The sequence below is a fragment of the Erythrolamprus reginae genome, chromosome 3 (assembly GCF_031021105.1).
Source record: "Erythrolamprus reginae isolate rEryReg1 chromosome 3, rEryReg1.hap1, whole genome shotgun sequence".
In the NCBI taxonomy this organism is placed as follows: Eukaryota; Metazoa; Chordata; class Lepidosauria; order Squamata; family Dipsadidae; genus Erythrolamprus; species Erythrolamprus reginae.
The window spans coordinates 180,758,237-180,777,161 of NC_091952.1; the positions used below are offsets into that span (position 1 = coordinate 180,758,237).

The 18,925-nt window shown below is 42.2% G+C and overlaps 1 long non-coding RNA gene across 1 annotated transcript; it reads right to left on the bottom strand.

Moving 5' to 3' along the window:
- Positions 1-12,898: 12,898 nt before the first annotated feature.
- Positions 12,899-16,763, bottom strand: LOC139165876 (uncharacterized). The gene is made up of 2 exons (XR_011558828.1): positions 16,414-16,763; positions 12,899-13,470 (listed from the first exon to the last, which is right to left on the bottom strand). It is a non-coding gene; the product is annotated as an uncharacterized lncRNA (long non-coding RNA).
- Positions 16,764-18,925: the final 2,162 nt, after the last annotated feature.

Genomic DNA, 18,925 nt, shown 5'->3' on the forward strand with positions numbered 1-18,925 from the left:
GCTCAGAAGGAAAAAAATGAAAAAAAATGAATTTTTTAAAAAGATGGTGGCGCCCACACACCAGCACCGAACGAAATGGGTCGGTGACATCATCATGACATCACCAGGGGGGTCACTACTGGTTTGGACAAACAGGTTTGAGTTGGGAGGAATCCACCCTGCTTGGCATTTACTAAGATAAATTCTCTTTCATACACTTTTGAAAGATTTATTGGTGTGAAAGTTGGTCGTCCCATAAAAATTGCTTCTTGGCTTTGGCTGAGTTTCAGCTTCCTCAGGAATGAAGTATTTGGATTAATGTTCTGGAATGTTTTGACATGCACTGCAGCAAAGAAGGTCAGTATGACCTGGACTGCAGCTCCACAGTAATTAAATTTAAAAACAGCTGTCGTCTCTGACAGTGTCAAAGGGATGCCTCCCAAACATCCTGGACCACAGCTCCCTTGAAGGTATTTAGAGGACTTCCTAGGTTGCACTCTTTGAAGATGTTGGACTTGGAGCAATCATGATCTATTCATTATATTTATTTTATTTATTTGGATTTCTAGGTCACCCTTCTCCAGCGGACTCAATATATCTATCGGCTGTAGAAGCTGCAGGATCAAATCCCAGTAAGGGTATGTCTAGCTGATGAAGCCAAGGCCGAAGTAGTGCTATCCTAGTCTCCCTTAATTTTAAAAATTCAGCAAAAACATGTGAGATATTATATGCAGAATGTAATGTATTATATTTGTTCTTTCTATTTATCTAGCATATGATACTTACCAAGGTCATGCAATCACTGATATACAAATATAAATAAAACATCAGCAACACACACACATATACATACACACACACATACACAGTATGTGGACAATATGTGGGATAAAATGTTAAAGATAAAACTGTAGTAGGATGTAATATGGTATAGATCTGTATAGATCACTGATAGATAGATAGGTAGGTAGGTAGGTAGGTAGGTAGGTAGGGAAGGAAGGAAGGAAGGAAGGAAGGAAGGAAGGAAGGAAGGAAGGAAGGAAGGAAGGTTGCCAGCAATTGTTTTTTCTGCAGTTCTGATTATCCTCTGAAGTCTGTGTCAGTCCTGTTGGGTTGCAGCACCAAACCAGACAGTTATAGAGGTGCAGATGACAGACTCAATGATTCCTCAACTGTATCAGCAGCTCCTTGGGCAGTTTGAGCTTCCTGAGCTGGCATAGAAAGAACATTCTTTGTTGTGCTTTTTTGATGATGTTTTTGATGTTAGGTAACCATTTTAGGTCTTGAGATATGATAGAATCTAGAAATTTGAAGGTCTCTACTGTCGATACTGTGTTGTCTAGTATTGTGAGAGGTGGAAGGGTTTCTCCTAAAGTCTACCACCATTCCTACGGTTTTGAGTGTCTTCAGTTCCAGATTGTTCTGGTCACACCACAAGGATATTTGTTCAACCTCCCATCTGCATGCGGATTCATCATTGTCTCAAATGAATCCGATCACTGTTGTATCGTCTGCAAACTTCAGTAGTTTAACAGATGGATTGTTTGAGATGCAGTCATTAGTGTATAGAGAGAAGAGAAGTGGTGAGAGTACACAGCCTTGGGGGGCACCTGTGCTAATTGTACATGTATCTGGTGTGATTTTTCCTAGCTTCACTTGCTGCTTCCTGTCTGTTAGGAAGCTTGTGACCCACTTACAAGTGTGTTCAGGTACCGCTAGCTGATTTAGTTTGGTTAAGAGAATGTCCGGTATGATAGTATTGAATGCTGAACTGAAGTCTACAAAGAGGACCCTAGCATAGGTCATTGGAGATTCAAATGTTGAAGGATGTAGTGTAGAGCCATATTAACAGCATCATCTGTCGATCTATTTGCTCAGTATGCAAATTGCAAGGGGTCTAACAATGGATCTGTGATGGTTTTCTATGGAACATCACTAGCCTTTCAAAGGTTTTCATAACTACAGATGTTAGAGCAACTGGTCCGTAGTCATTCAATTCCTTGATGGAAGGCTTCTTCGGCACTGGGATGATAGTAGAGTGTTTGAAGCAGGAAGGAACATAGCACAACTCTAGTGATTTGTTGAAGATTTGGGTGAAGATGGGGGCCAATTGGTCAGCAAAGACTTTTAAGCAAGCAGGAGTTATCTTGTCTGGACCTGATGCTTTTCCAGGCTTCTGTCTGTGAAATAAATCTTTCGCTTCCTTTTCTGTGATCACTAGGGGTTGTAAACCCAATGGGATGGGTTCAGTTGTAGAAGATTTGGCTGTTGTTGGTGTGTCTAGGATGGAGGTTGTGCAGATAAGTGGTTGTGGTTTCTTTTCAAACCTGCAGTAGAACACATTCAGGTCATCTGCTAATTGCTGATCTCCTTCAGCTTGGGAAGGTGGTTTGCTGTAACCGGTGATGTTTTTGAGAGTTTGCTGGTTCATCTGTTGAGAATTGATTCTTTAGCTTTTCAGAGTAGTTCCTTTTTGCTGCTCTGATCTCCCTTCTTAATATATTTCTGGCCTGATTGTACAGCATTCTATCACATTTTCTGTAGGCTTTCTCTTTGGAATGATGTAATTGCTTGAGTTTAAATAATAAAGAATAATTAATAATTAAATAATAAAAAGAGGCCATCTGTGTTAAAATTGAACAGCCCTCCACAACGTGTTAAATATCCAGAAAATAATACAAAAGAATTTGCAGGTGTGTTGTATGGTGACTGTATAGAAAAAAAAAAGGAAAGTATGGGAAAAGTATCTTAAATACATTACTGTCTCTTAATACACTCACCTCAGTTCTGTTCATGAATCATTCTTTCCAGTTTATTTTATTTCACATTTCACATTATTAGATTTGAGTTCTGAAAGAATTAGGTTTAGCAGGAAAAAATGTTATGCCTCTGTCTCACCTCCTCCATTTTTACTGCAGTACTGTGATTGACAGATGTTCTTCCTACTGACTAGTGACATGCTCAGGGAAGACAGCAAACCCAGTGGATTCAATCAATTGCTTTTTCTGTCATATGCTGTACAAGTGTAATCAGGATAACATCATTTGGGTAGGGCCATTCATGACTCCCTGAACACCATTTTTATAGCCACAGGAACCCTCCCTGTCCATGTCTCCAAATTTCAGCAATATTATTATTGAAAGCTGATGTCATGATTTCCCACTATTTTAAAAAGGGAAAGAAAGTGATGTTCAAGTCCTAAAACAAGCTAAAGTTTTTTTAAGTGTACGTTTTCAAACCCACCCACCCCAAGACCAATATAGAAAATCCTATTTGTAACATAGGCTGACCAATAGTTAATCCTCTAACTACTACAGCTTTTAGTCTATCTATAGTATAATATCACCCCAATGTTCTTCGGGGAAAAGATTAAGATATTGTATTTTTTGGAGGGCAAGACACACCGCTCTGCCTCCCGCCCCCCAATGAAGGTGGAAATGTTGGTGACTCTTATACACCAAATGTAGTCATTTTTGGCCTCCCAAAACCCCACCCTGCATCCCATTTTTGCAACAAATCACCCTGTTTTTCACAAAAACAGGGTATGTAGAGGGTTGGGAGGGCTGCAGAGTGCTTCTGGGGGTTGGGGAAAGGCAAAAACATAGTTTGAGGGGAAATGGGGGGGAAATGGGCCTGTTTTTATGAAAAATGGGCCTTGCAGAAGGTTTGAGAGGCATGCTCCTTTGGGCCAGAGAGGACAAAAACTGTTTTTTCTCAGTTACTTCTTTGAAATCTTGGTGCATCTTATACACTAGTGCATCTTATAGTCTGAAAAATATGGTGATTCATTCGGAAGCCCCCAATATAGTGAAAGGACCGCCCTTTGCTTGCAGCGCCGCTGCGTCGCACTTTTTCGTAAAAATAATAATGTTTATTTTTACATGAAGACCTCCCTTTGAAGGAGCTGAGGAATCCCTTCCACGAAGAGATTCTGGGGGCAGAGCTTTGATGTCACCAGCAGGTTGCTAAGGACGCCAAGGTGATCACTTCCTGGATTCCATGGAATCCAGGAAGTGATCACCTTGGCGTCCTTAGCAACCTGCCAGTATATATGACGTCAAAGCTCCGCCTCCGGAATCTCTTGCTGGGATTCCCCGTTCGGGTTCGCGTTCGGATTTGAATTTTGCGTAAAGTTCGTCCGAACTTGCCGAACCTGAACACCATTGGTTTTGCCTATCACTACTTGCTGCCTGTAATGGTTAATTGGGGGGGGGATGAGTTAAGGATTCTGGAGCAGCTTCTGGAGCAAATTAATGTCCTGTTTTAAAACCATTGTTTTAAAACAGGACATTAATTTGCTCCAGAAATTCTACTTCTTTTTTACATATTCTCTCCTTTTTTTTTGCATTAAAAAATTATGGCTCACCATATGTCTTACTCTACCGAATGCACTCCCCTATATGAATGGCTGTCAGAGTCTTCACCTTAATGACATTTATTACTCGAAAGCCCATCAAATCTGTGTCACATGAAAAATAATTATTTACTAGACAACCCGTGACTCTTTGGGTCATGATTTCAGAGATGATTCCTCACCTAAACAGAGAAACAGAATCACCACAGGCGGATTGCTATTGTTTGGTTTTTAAAATTAATGAAGAAAGCATAATTTTAATAGGAAAGAAAGTTGCCTAGCAAGATCAATATAAATACTTTCCATTTAAGGACACTTTTGATGACAAGATTTGTGGTTGTTCTGTCATTCTTTAAGAATGTTCTTAATTTTTCACTCCCCCCCCCCCTCTGGAATGTGGATTTTTCCAGATAAATCAGCATGTTCTCCCTTATTTATCTTGGCGCTTTATGTATGGTATGAGCAAAGCATGATCACATTGGAAACAGTATCTACTGAAGACAAAATCTTCATATTCTAATACGCTGACTGTAATTCTTGGAATCATGACAATGTCCAGACACAACATAGAGCAACATCACCTTCACAACTATAGTTCCTTCTAGTTTTCTCTCCTACTGCATTACCATTTAAAAATAAATAAATATAAGATCATGAAGTTACATAAGCTAAAGCAGAATGAATAATATGATCCATAGTTCCCTCTAAGCTGAGCAGTGAGCAATCACTCACTTAAAAATCATCATCAACTCAGAGTTTTCCAAACCTGCCCAGAAGCCGAGAGGGAAAGAGTGAGAGGGAAGGAGAGAGAGAGGAAGAGAGGAAGAGAGAGAAACAGATAGAAAAAAGAGAGGAAGGAAAAGAGAAAGAAAAAGAATGGGAGTAAGGAAGAGAGAAAGAAAATCAAAATCTAGTTTGAAACTAGCTCAACTATTTAAGTGGCATTTTGATATTGATAGAGTTGCCCTATTATAAGCTCACTGTTATAGACACACAGTACAGTATTTTATTTTGAAATTCTCTGAGGCAAAACAGGATGGGTTTTTTATTTGTTTGTTTGTTTGTTTGTTTGTTTGTTTGTTTGTTTGTTTGTTTGTTTATTTGTTTATTATTTCTGTGCCGCCCAGTCCCAAAGGGACTGCCGCTCAGACACTATACTTTTCCGCCCACCCCCCAAAAAAATTTGAGGGAACACTGATATGATCTAATGGAATCAAATAGATATAGGAGATAAAACAAGCACACAATATCCTGCCTAATTTTTTAATAAAGTGAGCCAATTTGTCCCTGCCATTATTCTTAGAACAAGAATAATGTTGCTGGTTCCAATATGAGTTGGTCACTGGGACCAGAGGTTTATTCTTACAAGCTTTTGGGTTCATGTTGCAGCCCCATCCTCAGAGAATTTCTCAATCCCCAGAATGAATGCCAGTAGCCGACTCAGATTGGATTCTGCAACATGTGACGCATAGATTTGCCTTCATTCACAAAAAGATAATATCTCCATTTATAGAGTTCTAATATTTGAATGTTATGGAGCACTGGTAAATAGTTATTCATTTATGGTATACTGAAACCAGATGAGCTGAGGTGGCACAGTAGGTAGAGTGCAGTACTGCAGGCCACTAAAGCTGACTGCTAGATCTGCAGGTCAGCGGTTCAAATCTCATCACCGGCTCAAGGTTGACTCAGCCTTCCATCCTTCCGAGGTGGGTGAAATGAGGACCTGGATTGTGGAGGCAATATGCTGGCTCTGTTTAAAAAAGTGCTATTACTAACATTTTGTAAGCCGCCCTGAGTCTAAGGAGAAGGGCGGCATTAAAAAAATTGAATAAATAAATAAATAAGAATAAATAAATAACTCAGGAGGCCCTCAATAATTATGTGTCATTAATGCTCTAAGAAAGAACACTAAGATGGAATTTATAATCAATTCATTTTGCTTCAAGGAAAACAGACTTGGCAATTGTTTTTAAATACTTTTTAAAAACATATGACACATGAAAATCTACTAAAGGAGTGTTTATGCATATGCTATGGGAATGCCCAATAGTGCAGAATTTTTGGCAAAAAGTGCAAGAGGATATTAATAGGATATTAAATATAAGATGGATAATTACTAAGGCAATGACAGTATTAGTTAAAAGTAATGAGATGGGAGAATTCAGAGAAATAAAACAAGTAGCGATAGAAAGCGCTCAGGCGGTAATAGTCTTGGGTTGGAAGGATGCAACAAAAGGGACAATGCAAAATTGGTATAGGTGCATGGTGGACCACATTCAATTTGAAATTATGGACAAAAGGATGAATTTGATTAAGGAAACTGAATTGCGAGAACTGATGGGGCGCTGGGACAAGGTAAGACGATATATGGCGAGTAGAATCTGAGACCAAGCTATAAGAAACAAGTTGGAATCACTTTATAATATGTAAATAAATATTTCGCTCTTGGGTTAAAACGATTTATATAAGAAACACCCATGATTGGTGGTGGGGTACGAATGTTTGTCTAGTGGTGGGCACAATCACTGAGCACTTGTTATATGTTGTGTGTGTGTTTTTCTTATATTATAAAAAGAAAGAAAGAAAGAAAAAGAAAGAAACATGAAAATCTACAAAGTCATGTGTAGTTAGATGTCATGACTAAATAATAGTAGGACATGTTTGTTGTGGTTCAGCCTGAGGCTGCTCAGGGACCCGCTGTGTCTCTGCTGGCTCCATGCCCGGAGGAGGATGACAGCGCAGAGGAGGGGGCTGAACAGTCGGACGGGGGAGAGGAAAATCAGGAATGGGATGAAGGAGAACAGCATGAGAGCCCCGGGGGGGGGGCTCTCCCCAGCCAGTAGCTTGGAGTCATTAGGTGATGACGCACAAGCTGTCATTGACATGAGACAGAGACGTTCAGAGCAACGAAAGGAGCAGTTAAAGAAATATTATCACCATTGAATTAGAAACAGCTGGGTTTGGGTGTGGTCCTCATCAGCAGGGTTTAAAAGGCAGGCAAGGCCTTGAAGCCATGTGGAGTGTTATCAGTTTGGAGTGGCGTTATCCTGTCTTGTTTCTCGGCGTCTCTGTTCCTGGCTTGTGGCCCAGCAGCTTTGGAAGACCCGTGGGAGGTGTAGGTCTGCTATCTACAGCCTTGGCTTGGCAGCAAGAATTCTGTATTGCTGCATGGGCTTTTGCCTGCGTGGATATATCTGAAGATACAGCATTTTCCTGTTTGTAAGGACATTTTCTGTTACCTGTGTTTTTCTTGAATTTTATAAAACTGCCTTTGCCTTTTACCAGTGTGTCTGGCTTCTCTTTTTGGGTTGGTATTGGCTTCTGGAGTGACCCAGACAGAATAATGTTCATGAACCTTGTTTCCACCTCTCATTTGAATGGAAACATCAATAGCTAGAATGCACTTCAAATTCCAAACAACTCTTTCCGATGTTCTAACTTAACTTATAAACAAATAGCACATGTGATAATATGTAAACATTTGTACACAAGTAGCAGCTATATAACATAAAAAATATTTAAGCCTATATGTGAAAATGTTCGTTCAACACACTCATCACAGGGACAGGACATGGCTCAACTGTTATGTTTTCTGACTTGGCAGTAGCTGTGAGAGAATGAGTCTGAAAAATATAATTTTTTCTCCATGGGAATCATTTATGAGATTATTCCCATGAGCAAAAATGGTAACATCAGAAGCCGAGCAAAGAATTTGTCTTGACAGTCTTAATGTAGCTCAGGGAACTTTATATGCTTGATGAGATGTGGAACTGAGAAAGAAGATGAAATGACTGAAATCATCATTACCAAAGTTACTTGGTGAAAAGGGGTCTCAGCATGAACAAATGAAGAGAAAAGGGGAAAGAGTCAAGGAGGAAATGCGAGGACAGACCAGAAGTTGTGGGTTAGAATTAACACCCGGCAAACAAGTAGAGAGAGCTAGAGTGGCACTTTGAGACTATAATAGAGACTAACCAGTAGACAAGCTAAATGGTCTGTAACACTGAAAAAATAAATTGTTTAATCTACCAAATCATTTAACCTACCAAAATGCATTCCTATTTCCAAAAGCCATTATTACCTAATTTTATCAAATTCTTGGTCACTTATTTTGTTTTTCATTCACCTCTCTCTGCAAAAATAATTATATATAAAACCACAAGAAGAATGTGCACCAGAGTGCCTTCTATCCCCTAATCTAATGTTTCTCTTTTACTAGTATCATGTATATAAATATTATATCTTTATATACTTGACAAAATAAATAAATAAGTAAGTAAGTAAGTAAAATAAGAATGTATGATATGAACAGATGTAGTGCTTTCAGTACCCGAGGGAAAAAAGGTTCATCGCCACTGCTATAGTGCGGTCAGGCGGTAAGGAAAGCAAGTAGAATGCTTGGCTGCATAGCTCGAGGTATAACAAGCAGGAAGAGGGAGATTGTGATCCCGCTGTATAGAGCGCTGGTGAGACCCCATTTGGAATACTGTGTTCAGTTCTGGAGACCTCACCTACAAAAGGATATGGATCAAATTGAACAGGTCCAAAGATGGGCTACAAAAATGGTGGAAGGTCTTAAGCATAAAACTTATCAGGAAAGACTTAATGAACTCAATCTATACAGTCTGGAGGACAGAAGGGAAAGGGGGGACATGATCGAAACATTTAAATACATTAAAGGAATAAATAAGGTCCAGGAGGGAAGTGTTTTTAATAGGAAAGTGAACACAAGAATAAGGGGACACAATCTGAGGTTAGTTGGGGGAAAGATCAGAAGCAACGTGAGAAAATATTCCATCCTAAGATAAAATACAGGAAATAGTATAAGGGCAGACTAGATGGACCAGGAGGTCTTTTTCTGCCGTCAATCTTCTATGTTTCTATGTTTCTATTATTATTCCAAAGATAATGGCATGCAGAAGTTCATAAAACTGTCCTGTTTGGCTGTAATCAACACATAGGCTCAATAGGAAACAGGACAAAAAATAGATTATCAGAAAGAAAGAGAGATGCTACCAATGCTATTTTATATTCTATTTGTCTATGTATGTTTTATGCATAGAAAAGGTTTGGGAAGCTTATCTGTAATTGCAATATGTTCTTATTTATTCTAAGTGAGAAGTTCCCTGGATATACTTTCAGCCACATGGGTTGCAAACCCTTAAGCTGCTCCTATGTGGTTGCGAGAGAGAGCACAAAAACAATATCACAGGATTGTCTGCCCAAAGCTACATATCTCTAGCAGAATTCCTCCAGGAGATAAAATAAGATCAAAGTTCTATTTTCATTTCAAGAATCATTCTGGAATGAAAAAACGAAGTGTGAGATGAATCACAAATCAATTGCCAAGTTAGTTCAAAATGTCAAAGAAACACAAATAGCACAAACTACGATTAAAAGGTAACATGAATTTGGAATGCTGATGGTTGGAACCAGGAAAAATATTAAATGAGAAGGACAGAAAAATAGATTAAAAGAAAATAAGATTAACAAATTGGGTTACTATTTCATTCTTAGAGATTCGTGATCTGTGCTTTTTATAAGCTCTTGCTCTTCTTTCTGTTTGTATAATCTTTAGTCTTCTCTATTCAAAGCTAGAAGTTTTCTGTTTAGGAGTCAAAATCTCAGCCAGATTTCCTAAACAGCCTGTTCCAATTTTGGATCTGGTTCATCTGAGGATGATTAATTCATCATATGTCCAGGCAGGGTCCATTTCCTGCTTTCTAGCAACAGAAGCTGCTGATCTGCCAGGGCTACAGTGCTGCATTCGGTGCCACAGCTGCAGATAGCCTGAGAATGACCATCTTATCTTCCAGCCCAGCAGGGATACAAGAAGACCCCTTCTGGCTTTATGATGCTTCTTATTTCAGTCATTTGTGTCAGCAACTTATTTCACATGAATGAAAATGACCCACTTCTCTGTGTGTATTGCTGCCTTGATTGCATTCTATGAAACCATCAGCAGAATCTCTAAATTCATGGCTGTCACATTTCATTTTCTGGCTAAATCCCAAGCTCCAGAGGTCTGTGATGTCAAGACTTTAGTTTGCTTTCAATTATGTACAGTTAAAATATTTGCATGAGTAATTATATTTGTCCTTTTAAAAAAACCTTGTATGTTGTTACCAGAATACAATCGTATTCATCATCATCAGTGCATTAATAATGGATGCACAATCTTCTCTTAAAACAAAGGTGCAAAGAATATCTGCCATAGCCATTCACAGCCCGCACTTTTTTTATTGTCCAATTTAATTGATTTTATGCTTTCATGATGAAGCACTTTACCAAGCATTTTGAAAGTAAATGGGTCTCCCTAGATTACTCAGGCAACAAATGTGTGCAGAAGGGCTCTGGCCCTAAATATTGTAGGTTGCACGAGAGCAAAAGATGCTGCTGAAGATATTGTTAGGCAAACGTAAAGGAATGAAGTAGGAGAGCAAGGGAGTCCTGGGACAATTCCTTGTGCTAAAGCAATGTGCAAAGATCCAAGATAGGGGAGCAAATATGTGCCAGGTTAAGATAAATAAAATCCATCAGTATCTGAAAAAAACAACAACAGCAGCAGCATTTTTCAGATCGTGCAGAATGCAGCTGTGAGAGCAATCATGGGCTTCCTTAGGTATGCCCATGTTACACCAACACTCCGCAGTCTGCATTGGTTGCCGATCAGTTTCCGGTCACAATTCAAAGTGTTGGTTATGACCTATAAAGCCCTTCATGGCATCGGACCAGAATATCTCTAGGACCGCCTTCTGCCGCACGAATCCCAGCCACCAGTTAGGTCCCACAGAGTTGGCCAGTTAGGTCCCGGTGCTATCTGAACCTGGTTGTTTTCTTGCTGGCATTTCATTACCCAAACTATTGTATTTTTCAGAGTATAAAATGCACTGGAATATAATAGTTTTTGGGGAGGAAAATAAAGGGGGGAAAATCTGCCTACCTAGCTAGCATCCTTTGTCTGGTCAGCTTCAGCACATTATTTTATCCCCTGGTTAGGCATGAAAAAATAGTGGCACACCCCACTATTTGAGGACTGACTTAAAGGCAGTGTGTACCTTGGTTTCAGTATTTTAGGATAGTTATGGCGGTTGCTTTAGGGGTGTTTTTTTTTAATCAGCCCCCCTTCCACATGGATTTTCTGGTTACATTGCAAAAGATGCAATTTGCAACATAAAATATACCCAAAAAATTTCAGGCACATTCATATAGCACTTTACTGTTTAATAATATAATCCCTCTATTTGCTTATACATAAGAAGCCATAATTTTGAGATCAATTGGCAACCAACTGTTTAGCCATCTCTATTTTAATAGGATTATTTTGTACTTTACAGGTTTCCCTTTCTTCCAATCAGTAGATAATACTACACAATTTGGATTTGATTTATTTTTTGAATCTAGCATACCACCAAAATGAATCTCCAGCTTTGCATATATAAAGACTGCTGGGTTTTTCTTCAGTCCTCCCCTCTGCTTGTCCATTAATCTGAAACAATCAGCTAAGGTGAGAGACAAATCTGAGCTCCCTCTCCCTCATATTGCCAGAAAAAGGAACCAAATATTGCTGTTTTGTCTTAGAATCTCAAATGTAATGTGATACCTGCAACATTTAGCCACAAATTATTTGTTCAAGGATTGCTATCTCCAGATAATATTTTTGAATAATAATAATAATAATAATAATAATAATAATAATAATAATAATAATTTATTGGATTTGTATGCCGCCCCTCTCGGCAGACTCGGGGCGGCTAACAACAATAATAAACACAACATGTACAATCCAATAATAAAAACAACTAAAAAACCCTATTATAAAACCAAACATACACACAAACATACCATGCATAACTTGTAATGGCCTAGGGGGAAGAGCTATCTCAACTCCCCCATGCCTGGCGGTATAAATGAGTCTTGAGTAGTTTACAAAAGACAGGGAGGATGGGGGCAGTTCTAATCTCCAGGGGGAGTTGATTCCAGAAGGCCGGGGCCGCCACAGAGAAGGCTCTTCCCCTGGGGCCCACCAACCGACATTGTTTAGTTGACGGGACCTGGAGAAGGCCAACTCTGTGGGACCTTATTGGTCGCTGGGATTCGTGCGGTAGCAGGCGGTTCCGGAGGTAATCTGGTCCATTGCCATGTAGGGCTTTAAAGGTCATAACCAACACTTTGAATTGTGACCGGAAACTGATCGGCAGCCAATGCAAGCCACGGAGTGTTGAAGAAACGTGTCAACAAACTCAAACTCAACCCAGACAAGACGGAGTGGCTTTGGGTCTTGCCTCCCAAGGACAATTCCATCTGTCCGTCCATTACCCTGGGGGGGGGGAATTATTGACCCCCTCAGAGAGGGTTAGCAACTTGGGCGTCCTCCTCGATCCACAGCTAACATTGGAACATCATCTTTCGGCTGTGGCGAGAAGGGCGTTTGCCCAGGTTCGCCTGGTGCACCAGTTGCAGCCCTATTTGGACAGGGAGTCATTGCTCACAGTCACTCATGCCCTCATCACCTCGAGGTTCGATTACTGCAACGCTCTCTGAAATGACCGAGAAAAACGGTTTCCAAATAAACTCTCTTTATTTCTCTACAGGCTCTGAGCGAGCGGAAAACACTTTCACTCTATACGCGAGTTACAGAAGAAGCGCGTAAGACCAGAAGCTCGGCTATTTAAAGACTTTCCCTCAGCAACAGCCGGCGGCTGACAGCTCTTCCATTTTGGCGCCCTCTAGAGCAGCCAATAGGAAGCAGGTAAACAATGCCTATGGTTTCTTTCAATTCTGCTTAACAACTCTTGTTTAACCAGTTAACCCAGATACAGAACATTATAGAACATTACAGAATTTACAGGATTTAACACCCCTCCCCCTTCTGGATGGTTTTTACAGATTTTATTCGGTCAAGTAAGTAACAAAGTCTTCTAAGTGAGGGGGTCTTCGCGAAGTCCGATCTGACCGTCGAGGGTCGCCCATAACTTGTGTGTCCACCGATGAAGACGGTTCCTCACGACCTGCAGACGCGTTGCTCCCCTGACCAGGAGATGGCAGAGCTGAGGCAGCGCTGGAGTGGCTATTTCCCCCAGGTAAGTCCCAATCAATTGGTTCCGGGTTCCTGTTTGCCCTTGCGAAATTCCCTGTGGGGAGGGGATGAGTGTTATCTTTATGTCCTTCACTCTCGATTTTCTCCACTCTCCCCCTAATGTGGTCAATGTGCCTTTTCCAGAGGCGGCCATCTAGTAATTTCACCATATATGTTTTGGGACCTGTTTGGTCTTGCACAATGCCACTTTCCCAATGCTTCCCTGTATCAAAATTTTTAACATATACCTTTTGTCCCACGGCCACTGCACGTTCAGGTATTAGTATATTGTCCGGTTTTAATTTGATATAAGAGGGGTGCAGCCTATCCAGGGTTGATCTTAACCTCCTCCCCATTAGCAACTCAGCAGGGCTTTTCCCAGTGGTCATACTAGGTGTTATGTGTTGGGTCAGCAAGAACGTGTCTAACCTCTCCTGGATGTCACCTGGGGCTGACCTCTTAATGGCTTCTTTGGCCACTCGAACATAACGTTCTGCTGCTCCATTAGACCACGCTGCGTGGGGAGAGGTAAGGGCATGCCGGACCCCCAGACCAGCTAGGAATACCTCAAATTGTTTAGATGTAAATTGGGGCCCGTTGTCCGAGACTAATATGTCCGGGCACCCATGTGTTGTAAATAACTTCCTTAATACATGTATTACTGCTGATGATGTGGTAGAGGTTAATGGGACTATTTCCAGCCACCTTGAATACGCATCAATCAGGATTAAAAACATATGATTCCCCACTGGCCCAGCCAGATCAATATGCACCCTAGACCATGGCCCTTGGGGACTGTCCCACTGTGCAGGGGTGGTTTTAGGCGGGTCTGGCCGCGTTTCTTGGCACTGGCCACATGTTGCCACCCAGTTCTCAATTTCTTTATCCAAGCCGGGCCACCACAAATACCCCCTTGCCAATGCCTTCATCCTCACCACCCCTGGATGCCCCTCATGTAGCATTTTCATAACCCTCGGTCTCAGGGCAGTAGGGATAACCACTCTTTCCCCCCAGAGAATGCAATCATGCATAACTGATAGTTCTAGCCTCTTTGTTTTAAATTCACCTATTAAGGGATCGTCCCCATTTGCTGGCCAGCCTTTCAAAATATAATTCAAAATCCTGCTTAAAGTCCTATCTTGCCTGGTTTCCAATGCCACCTGCCTGGCAGTGACTACAGGAGACTTATCTAATTCGATAAGGAGTACCTCTGCAGCGGGCGCTGGGTCTTCTACTCTCTGTCCCAATGGACAGCGACTGAGGCCGTCTGCGTGATTAATAGCAGAGCCCCCTTTATGAATGAGTTGGTAGTCATATGCGGCTAGGAAAATAGCCCATCTGGACATACGGGGAGACATGAAGGGAGGAGTTGGCCGTCCGGTGGCTAGCAGACCCAAGAGAGGCTTGTGGTCTGTTACTAACTGAAAAGGTCTCCCAAGCAGATAATGATGAAATTTTTTCACCCCGGCTACCAGCGCCAGAGCTTCCTTGTCAATCTGCGCGTAATTGCGCTCAGCCCCAGATAGTGTTCTAGAAAAATAGGCAATTGGAGCCTCCTGCCCGTTCGGAAAAATATGGGCCAACACACCGCCCACACCGTACGGAGAAGCGTCGCAGGTGAGCCTCACAGGGAGGGTTGAGCTATATTGCACTACTAAGCTATGGGACGACAAAAGATCCTTAACCATGCAAAACGCCCGTTGTTCTTTCTCACCCCAACGCCACTCTGTCCCTTTATGGAGGAGTCTATGTAGGGGCTCAGCTACTGAGGCTTTCTGTCGCAGAAAAACTGCATAAAAATTTAAGAGCCCCAAAAAGGCTTGCAGTTCTGCTTTACAAGTTGGGGCAGGGGCGTCTTTAATTGCTCTAACTTTTTCCTCGGTGGGGTGAATGCCCTCAGCATCAATACGAAATCCCAAAAATTCGACTGAAGGGGTCCCCCACACACATTTTTCCGGTTTCAAACGTAGACCTTTATCTCTCAACCTAGTGAGTACCTGTCTAATTCGACTGTGCAACTGGGCAGGGTTGTCCCCACAAATTAAAATGTCGTCGAAATACGGGACCACCCCAGCAAGGCCCCCCAATAAGCGCTCCATTAACCGCTGGAATATACCAGGAGCAACACTCACTCCAAATTGCAGGCGCGTACACTTAAAAGCACCCCTGTGCGTTACAATAGTCTGTGACAGGGCAGTGGCTTCGTCCACTGTTAATTGCTGGTAAGCCTGTGCAAGGTCCAGCCTCGCGAAGATTTTCCCAGACCCCAAGGTGTGTAACAGCTGTTGCACCACTGGAATAGGATAGGAGTTGTGCTGTAGCGCCTTATTAATAGTGGATTTGTAATCCGCACAAACTCGTAGGGAGCCATCTGGCTTCAGTGGGGTTACAATAGGTGTTTCCCAGGGTGCATGTTCCACTGGAACCAATATACCTTGTGCTTGAAGTTTTGTTAATTGTTCATCTAGCTTATTCAGCAAGGGTAAAGGTACCCTGCGAGGTTTTAATCGAACGGGAGGAACAGAAGGGTCTAAAGAAAAAGAAATAGGAGGTCCTTTAAAGGTACCCAGACCAGCACGGAAAACCTCGGGAAATTCAGTGACAAAATCAGGGGCGGTAGAAAATGTCAATTTGTTAAGACCTGTTACCGCTAATCCCAAGGGAGCCATCCAGTCCAACCCTAGAAGGGAATGATTAGCCCCGTCTACAACTAATAGAGGGAGAACATGGTTCACATTTCTAAAGGTGATAGGAACCCTAGTTTTACCCAAAATCCTAATTGGGTGACCCTGGAAATCATTGATAGCAATGTCCAAAGGTTGCAAACTGTCCCGTGCCAAACTTGGTATATACAAATGTAATTTATGCCAAGGCATCAGTGTATATTTCGAGCCTGTGTCCAATTCCATATGGCACGGCTGATGGTTTAAAAGGATGGGGACAACAATTTTATTAGGGGCAGGAGGGTAAACTGTAGAACCACTGAAAAAGCGGTTACCTCTGGCATTCCAAGGCCGGCGAAACCCCCGTCCTTGTGGCCGGAAAGGACGGTAGGCTCGGGGAGCAGGAAAGGAAGGCTGTTGACCTTGTGGAGAAGAGTTGTCATCTGGCAAGGCAGCACGGCAAGCGGCGGCGATGTGGCCTCTCTTCTCGCATCTGTAGCAGAAGGCGTCCTTAAAGGGGCAGCGCGACCGTTGATGTTGCCCTCTGCATCCGGCGCAGGCAGGAAAAGTTGGCCTGGGTTGTCGTTCTGGTGGTCCTCGAAGGTAGCAGCAGTGGTCATTGTAGTCTTCATAGTCGGCGAGCTGAACCTCAGGCAGGCGGCGAGCCGAGGGACGCTGAGAGTCTGTGATTTTAAATACAGTTTGCAGCTTGTCATTGGACTTTAAATCAGCTGCCGCAGCCTCAGCTACCTCAGCTGTCTGAGCAGCTTTAATCACGTCTTGCAATGTGGAGCTCTCAGTTGCCAATAACTTGTTCCTTATGGTAACGTTTCGCATCCCAAAAATGAGGGCGTCCGTCAATCTGGCTTCCGGATTGTCAAATTGACATTTCGCTAGGATAGTTCGGAGTCTGGTCGCGAACTGGTTAATAGATTCCCCATCCGATTGGGACATACGGGAAAATTGATGCCTATAAACTATGGGCGGCTTAGTTGGTTTAAAATGGGCAGCCAACTTTTCTTGTAAAGTAGCCCATGGTACAGCATTAGGTGGTTCGGGATCAGTTAAAGTCCCGGCCAATTCAAAAATATGCGTGCCGCAGTAATTCAAAAATAGAGCGCGTTTCCTGCTGTCCTCAGCCGTATGTAGGCTGGCAGCTTCCAGGAAAATCTCAAATTTAGCCATATAGGCTGCCCAAGTTGACCGTTCCGGGTCAAACAACTCGGGAGGCTGAATCAGCGAAGGGGTCGACATATTGATTTTTTCCTAAAAAAAAAATCACCGCTAAGACCCTCGTCGCCAATGAAATGACCGAGAAAAACGGTTTCCAAATAAACTCTCTTTATTTCTCTACAGGCTCTGAGCGAGCGGAAAACACTTTCACTCTATACGCGAGTTACAGAAGAAGCGCGTAAGACCAGAAGCTCGGCTATTTAAAGACTTTCCCTCAGCAACAGCCGGCGGCTGACAGCTCTTCCATTTTGGCGCCCTCTAGAGCAGCCAATAGGAAGCAGGTAAACAATGCCTATGGTTTCTTTCAATTCTGCTTAACAACTCTTGTTTAACCAGTTAACCCAGATACAGAACATTATAGAACATTACAGAATTTACAGGATTTAACACTCTCTACATGGGGCTACCTCTGAAAAGTGTTCGGAAACTTCAGATCATGCAGAACACAGCCGCGAGAGCCATCGTGGGGCTTCCAAGATTCACCCACGTTTCTTCAACATTGGCATTGTGGGAACCTGTCTCCACATTTTCCCAATCAAAGCAGTTCTTTGAGTGGAACATTGTGATTGAAACATCTGGCCCTCGCCACTAGGTAGAATGAAACAAGTGGCAGATACCAGAGGACCAACTATTGTGACAATCTCTCTATACCACTTCCCTGGATTTCCCTAGCATGCTTGTTAGATCCAAGCACAATTGAAGACGCGAGCTGCAGTAACAGTTCAGCACTTTATTTCTCTCCGAGCTGTAGCGGTAGCAGAACTGCCGCCAGGCTCCAGGGAAGCTGCTTATAAGGGTTTCCCTGAAGGCTGCTGGCCACTGACAGTCATTTAAAAATTCCCATCATTTCATCAGGCAATCAGCACTAATATGCAAATAATCTGAGGTACGTCCGTATGTGACAATACTGTTTCCAGATTCAGCAGAAAGAAGGAGGCCAGGTTGATGTAGTGGTTAAGGCTCTGGCTTAGAAAACGGAAGGCTATAAGTTTAAGCCCCACCTTAGGCATGAAGGCATCTGGATAATTCTGGGGCACTCACTATCTGTCAGCTCAACTCATCTCACAGAGTTGTTGTTATTGAATTTCTATGCCGCCCCTCTCCAAAGACTTTTAATTAATACTAATTAGTATTAGTATACATACAGTGTATTCCGTACCGACAAAAAGAGCATAGATTTGAATTACAATTGCTGATTGGATGATCTAGCGGCGGAAGAAATAAACTGCTGTCAATGGCTGGCTAAGCTGCAGGGATTCCTATAAAGGACGAATCCCTGCCACCTGGCTGGCAGTTTGCATTGCTAACACCCAGAGGAAATAAAGGTGCTGAACTGTTCCTGCGTTTGTTCCTTCTTTCGTGCCCATATCTAACACTGGCGATGAAGGTGGGATTCTGAGAAGGACTAGAGAACAAAGACACCTTTTGGCACCCACGGTTATCTTAGCAGCAACCTGTAGTCTACGAACGCCCTTCAAAGGTTTTAGTATTGTTAGTATCAGGAGAAATAAAGGTGTTCCTCTGTCTGTTCCTTCTTTCACGCCCACATCTAACACAGTGGGAAAGATTTTTCTTTATGTAAAGCATATCATTAGTCAGTGCAGATATAACGTT